General features: G+C 37.9%; 1 pseudogene; it reads left to right on the top strand.

Moving 5' to 3' along the window:
* Nucleotides 1-7,379: 7,379 nt before the first annotated feature.
* On the top strand, nt 7,380-10,879 carry LOC119352717 (annotated as a pseudogene).
* Nucleotides 10,880-11,496: the final 617 nt, after the last annotated feature.

Consider the following 11,496-nt stretch of genomic DNA (forward strand, 5'->3'; position numbering starts at 1 on the left):
AGCCGTCGCAACAGCTGTTGAACTAGAGGTCATAGCTGCAGTGGTTGATGAATTCAGCATATGTTGCGTGCCGGCCATGAATATGGCAGCCCTGATCGGCAGCTCATAGGGGTCCGGAATACTGTCACCATCGAAATAACCCCCAAGCCCTCCATCTTGTAATTGATAGATCGACTCGGTTTCGCCGGTTGAGGACTCATCACCTGAGTAGATGGCTGTCTCTCCACCTGACATTGAACCTTCCTCAAGATCTGCCCCATGAATAAAGCCGACAAAAGATCTCTTTCGGCTGGGTTGGACCTTGGCGGGTCTCACACACCAAGCCATCTCAATGGTGTCGGTGTAGATGTCCGGCTCAGGCCCAGACTCACGAATATCGCCGAGGAACACGTGGATTCCACCAAAGGGGACCCAGTACCCGTATTTGATTAACTCAGCCTCCGGACCCCATCCAACATCGTCGATGTAGATCTTCCGCGGCGACTCTTGGTCATCCGGCCCACGACATATCCCTTGATCCCTAAGAAGCTTCCCTTCAAGAACTCGAAACCACCGTGCTCAGGCCCCACTATGGGAACCAACTGTCGTGGATTTGTCATGGCAGATGCCCTACTGAAAGGAATTAGGTGCGGAGCCATTGCAACTAGGTTAGCTTGAAGAGGTTGAACAGGACAAAGGACACAAGGAGTTTACCCAAGTTCGGGTCCTCTCAACGAGGTAAAAGCCTACGTCCTGCTTCTAGTTGTGTTGCTTGAGTTTTGAGTACAAGGGAGCGAATACGCTTGACCTAGTTCTCGAGTACTTGTTTCTTGAGTTAACCCGCCGCCGGATCTCACCTTTATATACACAGACAGAGACACAGAGGCTTACATAGTCCCGGCCGGCTCATACAACATGACCGGCTTGGTTTCTAACTAATCATGCCTTATGAGCAACTCCTCCTACGGCGGTTCACAACTCCGGTCCTGGGCCCTTAGTAGGCCTACCTCTAAGAGCCGTCGTCTTCATACCTTTACCTGGGCCTCCTTCATGTTAAGCCGCCAATGGTATAACCCGGCCCCTCCTGGGCGGGTCATACCTCGAAGCTATATCCAAAGCCAACTTGGTATTCGATTCTACGTTCTAGAGGATATGCAAGAAGCCAAGAAATATATGAAAGAGAAACATATTAAATTTGAAGATGTTAAAAATCTACCACCTATTGAAGAAATACATGGACTCGATATCCGATACATGTAGTAGAGGTAAACTTTCTTTATAGGTTTGATGAGGGTGATATTCCTTATCATAAATCTCCAATTCATTGCTTAGATGAATTTTATAATTTTATCGTTAAGCAAGAAAACTTAAATAGGCAAATAAGTGATCAATTGAAACATGATGCTATTATGATCGAACTCTTGAGTGATGTGTCATTTTGAATTTCCAATGATGTTAAAGGTTTTTGTAAGCATTCTTTTATGATTCACACTCAGCTAGAACAAGTTTCTAGATCACAAAATGATTTGCTTAAGGAAATGAATAATAAACCTAATGGCAATGTTGTTACAAGAATGACTAGAGTGGTAGAATGACTCAGGAACCTTTGTATCCTGAGGGTCATCCTAAAAGAATTGAACAAGATTCTCAGAAAAAACACAGTGCTCAAAAGGTAGCAAGAAGGATTTCTGGCACCGTTGCCGGGGAGAGCTATGCCAAGTCAAGACATACCAAGTACCCATCACAACTCTTATCCTTCGCATTACATTATTTGCCATTTGCCTCTCGTTTTCCTCTCCCCCACTTCACCCTTGCCGTTTTATTCGCCCCCTCTTTTCCGTTCGCCTCTTTTTCGCTTGCCTCTTGTTTCTTGTTTCCCTTATGGCTTTACCAAAAGGTGTTGATCCTCACCTCAGAAGGTTGGAAGAAATCGAAAACAACGTCAGAAGTTTTATGTCCTTGCAGTTTGAGCATAATAATTTCTTTAGAAACGAGCTTAAAGAAAAAAAAAAGGTTTTATCGATTTCATGAATAAAGAGCTCAATGATATGTCTAAGGAATTTTATAGTTTGAAATCTCAGTTTGTTCATCTTGAAAAATTAATTGCCCAAATTTCTAATAAGCAGGCCACTTTAGTTAATAAGATGGTCGCTAAACCAGAAGAGTTAGATAATAAAGATGAAGATCTAAAAGTTATTGATGTGTCCCCTATTAAATCTTTGTTTTGCAATATGAATCTTGATGATGATGGGACTAGAGATGAGTCAACTTTAGTTAGAAGGCATCCCAAAAATTCAGAGTTTTTAGATCTTGATGCAAAAGTTGATAAAATTGGGATTGGAGAGGTTAAAACTTTAAATAGCAATGAACCCACTGTCTTGGATTTCAAGGAATTTAATTATGATAATTGCTCTTTGATAGATTGTATTTCCTTGTTGCAATCCGTGCTAAATTCTCCTCATGCTTATAGTCAAAATAAAGCTTTTACTAAACATACCATTGATGCTTTGAGGCAATCTTATGAAGAAATTGAGTTGGAAGTTTCTATCCCTAGAAAACTTTATGATGAGTGGGAACCTACAATAAAAATTAAAATTAAAGATCATGAATGCTATGCTTTGTGTGATTTGGGTGCAAGTGTTTCCACGATTACATTAATGATAGTACACCTAGTTCACCTAAGAAGAAAAAGAAATAGAGTAAGAATAATATTTTGCATGCTTCTAGTGAACCTATTATAGAAAAACCTGTCGAGGATCCTAATAGTGTTTCCATTTCTGATGCTGAGACACAATTTGGTGGTGAGCATGTACCTAGTGATAATGATAATGATGATGCTAATAATGATCATGGTGGTGCTCCACCTAATGATAATAATGAATTTGATAGTGAAATAGCAATAGAACCTAAAGTTGAGCTTGATGGCCCATTGCATAAAATAAGATATAATAAACGAGAATTTGCCGCTGCGAAGCATGTTAGAGAAAGAGAACCATGGTTCAAAAACCTATGCCTTTTCCTAGTAAAGCTTTAAAATCTAAAGATGAAGATGCTTTTAATCGCTTTGTTGGATTCCTTAGACCTGTATTTTGCAAGTATCATGGACAGATGTTATGAAAATGACCCCTTATGCTAAATATATGAAGGATATTGTCACTAATAAAAGAAACATTCATGAGGCTGAAATTTCCACTATGCTTGCATATTATTCTTTCAAAGGAAAAATACATGAAAAGCAAGGAGATCCAGGGATACCTGCCACAACGTGCTCTATCTAAAACAATTATGTTAAACCTGCTATGTGTGATATAGGGGCGGGTGTTAGTGTCATGCCCTTTTCCATTTATAGAAGACTTGACTTGAGTAAGTCGATCCCCACTAAAATTTCTTTCCAAATGGCTGACAAATTGACTCCTATACTTGTTGGTGTTTGTGAGGACGTTCCAGTTGTGGTTGCTAATGTAACTGTTTTATTGGGATTTGTTATTCTTGATATGCTCGAGGATGACAACATGTCGATTATCCTTGGAAGACCTTTTATGAATACTGCAGGGGTTGTTATTGACTGTAATAAAAGCAAGATCGCTTTTCATGTTAATGGCAATGAGCATATGGTTTATTTCCAAGAAATCCAAATAAAGTAAACAACATCAATTCTATTGAAAATATTATGACTATCACTATTGGAGGCTTTGAATTTCCTCTTCCAGTTCCCAAAAGGAATTATCAAACTCTAATAATTGGAACCATGCTTATGCTAGTTGAGTTAACTTAGTGCTATACAAAAGTTCCCCATTTTATGACACTCAAAAATGGTTCGTTAATAATACTTGATCAACCTTGCATCAGTGATAGCTAGGCATGTGCAAAACGTTGCCAATAATTTGGGTACTTCCTAAATACCACAACAAAGTAGTGTCTGATGGTTCGGGGTTAAATCTTGATCCAGAACAACGCAAAGAGAGAAGGATGTCGGTGTACAAAAGTAGGGGCTCTCCTTTTGCACCCCTTAACTTGTGCACAGGCAGTCAGAACCGCACCCACGGTGACACTAAGCAGGGTAGGGGAGGGATGCCGGAGCAACACCAAGACCAGAGACGCAAAGAGAGCAAGAGGGCGAGGTGGACCCCCCGGCAAGACTCTTGCCGGGGTGGCTTCCACAGCCTCGGCAGGATCCTTGCCGGGGAAACTTACCTGACTCCAACAGAGCATACCACCCTTGAGCCCAAGGGGTCCCCATGCCATATTGGAACCAAGGATCGGGAGGCACCTCCGTGGTGGCATGCAGATCTTTGTAGAGATCATAGACACACAAGATCAGATGAAAACCAAAAGATGACGATGCTTGGCGAGATCCTTGTCGAGGAGGTCCACGAGACCCCTGGCAAGACCCTTGCCGGGGACGGCCGCGGCGAGACCCTTGCCGAGGACGCCCGTGAGGCCGCAGTCGTGCCCGCGTCCGCCAAGACTCCACCGCCGCTCCCATACAGCTGCCAGCTTGACCAGCCGAGCAGGCATCTGCGTGGCAGCACGCGACCTCTACACCAACTCAGCAAGCACCTGTGTGGTGGCATGCAAATCTTCGTGAAGGCTCCACCACCGCGCCAGCCCAGCAGCCAGCCAATGTGGCGTTACAACGCCTCGTCAGCTTGGACGCGCATCGGAGCCAGGCGAGGTGACGACAGCTGGGACGAGCTTCTTTGACGTCCCCAATAAAGCGGGAGGGGCATGTCAGCAGCGCATTAAATGCATTTGTCCGACAATGCCAGGGGATAGAGTCAGCCCCTGTACACCTTTCCACCTCATGTTTGCCACTGTGGCAACCCCTTTTTGTCTATAAAGGAGGACCGAGGCATACTGGAGGGGGATTCAGATCTTTTGGACTAGAAAGCCACGGCAGCTAGTTCAAGAACACAAGAACACCTCAATACACATACAAGCAGGACTAGAGTTTTACGCATCTCTACGACCCGAACCTGGGTAAACAATTTGTGTGCTGACCGCCAGACCCGCTCTTCGCACAACCCCGCGCCCGCCAACCATAGAAGGGATCACAGTGACCCCATAGGTGTCGTTTCCCACCGACAAAGGGGTTTACTTACACCATTTAACAAAATGGCCAAATAAATTATTTAGGTTAATTATTAAATTAATTAAATCTATATTTAATTAGGGAAAGATTTGGTTGTTACACATCACGACGACACACGCGGATGAGATCGTTGTCGCGGACCCACACATAGAAGAGATCGTGGCCACTGCCGCGCGTGTCAAAGCTACCGCGGATGCCACCAAGGAGGCATTACGATCTTATGAGATTATCAAGGACTTGATCTATGCTGACAAGGATGTCGACCCCTCCTTTGAAGAAATGATCTTGCAAGCTGCTAGGGAATATTTCAACATCAAGACCATCGAGCTCAAGGAAGCATCAATGATGGAGAGCTCCGACTAATTGTATCTCAACTACTGCTCCTCCTCCGGCGAGGATGGGTAGCTCATCACTATCCATAGTTTAATTCCCATAGTTTAGGTAATTATGCAAGAAGATATGCACTAGGATGTTTAGTTACTTATGTAATGGATGATTAGTTTGATTATGCAATGATGTTGTAAGTATACGTTGTTGTTCTGAACACTAGAGGTTGTTGTTCTTTAGACATAGCAAGTCACATCGCACCTGACCAACATGACAAAATCGTGAGCGACGATTCTCAGTATCATACACAATTCCTTTAAATCAATTGTGTGCCATGTAGAGCACACAATTCTCAGCGCACAATCGTTTGCGCTATCACAAGTTACCGGACATGAGTTTCCATCAGATATTACGCAACTTGTGTGATGCTTGCAATCATCATAAACTATTGATATATTCAATTTGTTGGCCAATCAACGCACATGATTAGAAATTCTCAATTGTTTGCGTTATGACAGTTGATCACAATGTTATACCTTACTGTGTGCCCCTTATCACACCAATTTTCATTCAAAATCATTCCTAGTGGATGTGCCACCGCACGTGTTTTGTTTCCAGGCACACGGTTTTATTTTTCTACTGTCTGCGATGCCTGCATCACACACAGTTTGTTTCAAGGGTGTGTGATAGATGTGTCTTCTTAGCCTCATTTTGCACTAGTGCTACATCTCTTACAAATTGATGAACCTTAGGGCATCCACTAGGGGGAATTTGTTGTTGTCTTATAATCTGCTCCGCTTAGAGGCCCAACAAGGTCTACAAGAATAGAAGCGTATATTAGAAATCAATATCCCCTTTGCATGTCACTTATGGTATGTGGAGGAGAGAGAAGGAAAATTGAGGGGAGTTGGCTCTCATGAAATAGACCACCTCTACAAGTGCTAGAAGATAAACATAATAAATATGGAGGAAATATAAAGAAAGAATGTCTAAAAAGGACTATGTGATAGCCAACCTAGTTGTATAAGTCATTTTAAATGATGGTTTGAGATGACATAGAAGCATGATATAGCCAACAACCAACTATACTAGTATGCATACTTGAATCGATATGGATTGCCATTGGAAGAGTAATTTGCCTCAGATTTCGACTAATGTTTTTTTATAAATTAGCATATTAAATGCATTCTTTATTTTGAATAATAATATAGTGAATCCTTAGATTCAAGAAAGTAAGGAGCATCACTTTTAGCTCTATTGGATTTCGCAACTAGATGTATCATGCAACTAAATGAAATAAAGTCACAAATTATTATTGACTATACAATAAATGAAGATATGTAAACAATAAATATTTTATATGATCACTAACACAAAAATATTCAAGATATATTTCGATATCCATGTGTCATGACCACATACGAAATAAATTCACATGTTAATTTTAAATATACAATCAATGGAGATATGGAAACAATAATATTTTGATACACCCACTAATGCAAAATCTTTAAGATATATTTTCATATTGAGTTGTCATGACCACGGGAGAAAAGATGGCTAGAATGGATCTGACTTAGATTCTCAAAATATGCAATTCTTTAAATTTTGACACCTAGACTACTGTGTTTACGTGTGATACTTTTGAATGCACCTCAAATGCAATGAGTCACATACACATCTTGAGTACCATAGAATACGAGGAAGACACTAATGATCATATATATATAACAGAATTCATAGATATATAAAATCACACATTATTATTGACTATACAACTATTGAAGATATTGTAACAATAAATTTTTGATACACCCACTACAAAAAAATCTTTAAGATATATGTTGATATCCATGTGTCATCACCACAAGAAAAAGATATCAGGAATGGGTCTGAGGATAGTATGAAGACAACAACATATGTGTCTATAAAAGAGGGTGCATAGATACATATGATATATTGAAAATTCTTGATTTTCACAATGAAAGTACTATCACAAATTGTAGCAACTGTTCTTGTAGCTTACCTTACTCTAGCTCTAGGAGTAAAGGTGAACACACACCAAACAAGTGAAGACGAAGACTTTCAAGAGATCATTAAGAAACATGTCAAAAGGATCGTTTCGGTATGTTCAACTAATAAGTTCTTACTTCCCTTATTTTGAGAACAATCCTTTCAACATGAAGCAATTAACTAAAATTTCAAATCAGACAAAATTTGGTGAAGTCTTTGATTGCGTTGACATTTATCAACAACCAACTCTTCATCATCCGCTGCTAAAGAACCATTTGCTACAGGTATATCTATCCTCCATACTTTTTTATGAAACTATTTCTATTTTGCTAGCCTTTATAAATTTTTATTATGTGCTTTCAACCATCTTCTTCTTTTATTATGGTAGAACCATAGAAAATTGTATTACATGTTGAGTGAAATTATTGCAAACAAAATTTATCCCAAAATGTGGGATATCCCCAAATTTTTATATAAAAATCCACTTCCTTTTTGTGTCAAACTTTGACTTATAATTTCGGCCAAGAAAATGTGGGATGTATGTTATAAAAAAATACATTATCGAAAAGTTCTTTCAAATTTGCATCCGATGGCTTTAAGGCATATAACTCACATTTTGTTAGTAAAATCAATGGTCAAAGTTAGACGTAAAATATGAAGGGAGTATTATAGAAATGAGTTATATTGGATTTTCTTGATTTTGACATTTGTATATTTCGTTGCTGCAGATGAAACCAAGCTCTCACCCAAAAGGTTTCCACTTTAAATCATCATCTTCAGCTAACACAACGGAGTCAGCGTTGCCTATGGTTGCATGCCCAGTAGGTACGGTACCAATATTACAAAAAACTAATAAAGTTGGACACATTCCCATGTGGAGCAATTCTCTTGCTGCGGGAGGCGAGGTATTCTTTCTAACCTAAAATAATAATTGTTAATATTTACATTACTTTAGTTACATTAATAGTAATATTGTTGCATGCATAACTTATTACGTCCACATGAAGGCTTGAACAATTAGATGTTCCCATTGAATTAAGTCTTATTGATGATGCATAATTGATTCATTTACCATGTGGCAAAGAGGAAATGTATTCCATAGATATTATTCATAGAGAGGTTTGATAAAGTTCTTATAATTATGCCATCATATTCAGATAGCTGGGATCAAGACCGAAGGTGATATATATGGTGCACGAGTAACACTTAACATTTATGAGCCCAAGTGAAAGGACATGGAGATTTTAGTTCACAAGTACTTACTCTCATGCATGGTGAGGACGGTCCTCTTGAGGCCATTGCAGTTGGTTCAATGGTATGCATGATGAAACAAAATGGAAACTGTGATTGCTTATAGCATTTTTCATGTTGGTACTTTTATATTTATTATGGCCCATTTCATGTACTTTATATATATAATATAAATATATCTACTATATTATATTTTTATGTTGGTACTTCCATATTTATTATGGTCAATTTCATGTACTTCATTTTTTCACATGGGATCATATTGCATTGGAAATATATCTACTATATGAATACGCATGTTACATACATATCAAATGTTTCAACAAACCTCGAGGAACGTATATAGCAATAAAATTAATCAACTACATAACTATACATTTTGAAATCTAGTTTGTTGATATGGTTATACCAATTTCAAGATATAATATACATTAATAAATATTTTTTGTTCACCCCTTAAAAACATAGGATGATCTCTAAATAATGACATAATATAAACTTAGTTTCTAATATCCGGCTGAATCATAGCAAAGGTGAGAGAAGTCACATCTAGAACTAGTGTAGTGTACTATATATAGCTAGTGATATGTAGGCACGAGGGACCTGAGTTAAGATAATGCCAATTCATCATGGAAAATAAAAGTATGATTTAATCCCTAGATATTAAGCCTAACATTACCCTTAGTACATTTTTTTATATCTACATACAAAAATAGGTTTACCAATATATGTTTGATATTGCCTCATATTAGTATTTTTAACAAAAATCTTCATTTGCAAACAAACTATTAGTTAATTGTTCTCATTCTACATTACGTATTATTAGAAAGATACAATGGTGAGTCTAGACATACATCAATCATATAATGGTACTAAGATTATTTTCATTGGATTACTTTTCAGGTATCACAAACTTTTGGAGACAACTTTGCTAGGTTCCATATTATTTGGGTATGTATTAAGGTCTTATTAAAGGGTGACGGATAATATTACTTGTAACTAAATAATCTCTATAATAAGTATATGAGAAAAAGAACGTAATACCTTTTGAACATTATTTTCAAATGGACAGCTGGGGAACAACCATAAGTCTTGCATGGATTTTCATTGCCAAGGTTTTGTGCAAACTGTACCTCACATTGGAGTTGGGGCAAGAATATCTCCGGTTTCTACCTACAATGGAAAGCAAGTGGATTTACAACTTATGCTTTTCCAGGTATTTTTAAGTACTTAAAAATGCAGCATTAGTTACTCTCAATAAAAAATGTTTAGCAACCAAAATTATATTCAAATTCTAATTTCCACCTCAATTACATAACCATCCAAATTTCTCATTTTCTCAACTTCCAAAGAAAGTGTCAATCATCCTCCAAGCGACCCTATTTCATTGCTGATTTTTTAGCATATCGTCTATATTGGTTATTTTGGTATGTTGATAACTATGGAACAAACTTTTGCACCTAGATAATTTCTTATTTGATGGGTTGCCAATTTAAGCTTGTTATAAATATTCTATAAATTGGTTCATTTTCATCCAATATTTTTTACAATCATACATTGCAAGTTAAAGAATCGGTTAATAAATTATTTTATGCCCAAGATAGAGATAATGCTACCATATATAATGAACAATGATACAATTTCTTTAGCAATCACCGTTAAAAACCACGTGCTAGGTTCTTCTTTCAAAACAAGTGACATGTCACTTGAGTTATCAATAAAGCCAAAGAAAATGACGTCAAAGAAGAGTTGGCTAATATTTTATGCATATATTCTTAATACTGAAGACAATTCACTATTACTAATATATGTGTCTATTTGAATTCACTTGGCTCTTATTAGGATCCAAAGAAGCATTGGTGGCTATTCTATGACACAAAACCCATAGGATATTGGCCAAATTTATATTTTACAAAACTGAGAGTCAAGGCGAATATAGTAGAATTTGGTGGACTTGTTAATGGACCAACAATTCATCAAGACCCACCGCAGATGGGAAGTGGACATTTCGCAGCTGAAGGGAATGGAAAGGCCACCTATGCTAGGGATGTTAAAATAGTAGATAGCAGTTACAAAGTTGTTGATTTGAACTTCGATAAGAGCTTTGCTTATTCTACAAAACCACCATGCTACACGGTTGATTCATTTGATCATAATAGTGATGGGGCACATGTCTACTATGGTGGACCGGGTGGTTGCCACCCTTCTGTGCGATAGATTCTATGTATTAATGATTTGTCTAAATAATGAAGAATAAGAGTATGCAAAAGGAACAAGACAATCCAAGTGTATACCATCCATGGTAGCCATTGATGCAATGTTATTGAAAACTTACATGCTTAAATTATTACAACATCGAATTAATGGGGCCATGCTGTGATAGGCCCAATCAAATTAATGTTTTGAGAAAACCATGTTCATTTTTAGCAAAAACTAGCTATAAGATTTAGTTGCCATGGGCAGATATTGGAGCAAACTATCTAGAGTAAAGTCAACTCTAGATCGCCAAAGTTTCTTCCATATGATGAGTGGTTCCTCTTTTAACCTGCATATAGATCAATATCTGTTCACTCTCTATTCACGACATTTTCCCTCTTGTCTTGGAAGTCGGGGGTTCCTATCAGTTCACTCTCTATTACTAGATGATCCATTGCGCCATTGATGCAAAAACAAAACGTGTCCAAGAAGTTAAGAAAATTATATGAAATAGTTTTTATGAATAGTTTGCTAAGTACAAGTTTGGTTTATGGCATGATAGTATATACGATAATAGTCTAAGGTCACACATGCAAAAAGTGTTTACAAAGAATACTAAAAGTACTTAAACTGACTTC

Source organism: Triticum dicoccoides, chromosome 1A (genome assembly GCF_002162155.2).
Source record: "Triticum dicoccoides isolate Atlit2015 ecotype Zavitan chromosome 1A, WEW_v2.0, whole genome shotgun sequence".
Lineage (NCBI taxonomy): Eukaryota > Viridiplantae > Streptophyta > Magnoliopsida > Poales > Poaceae > Triticum > Triticum dicoccoides.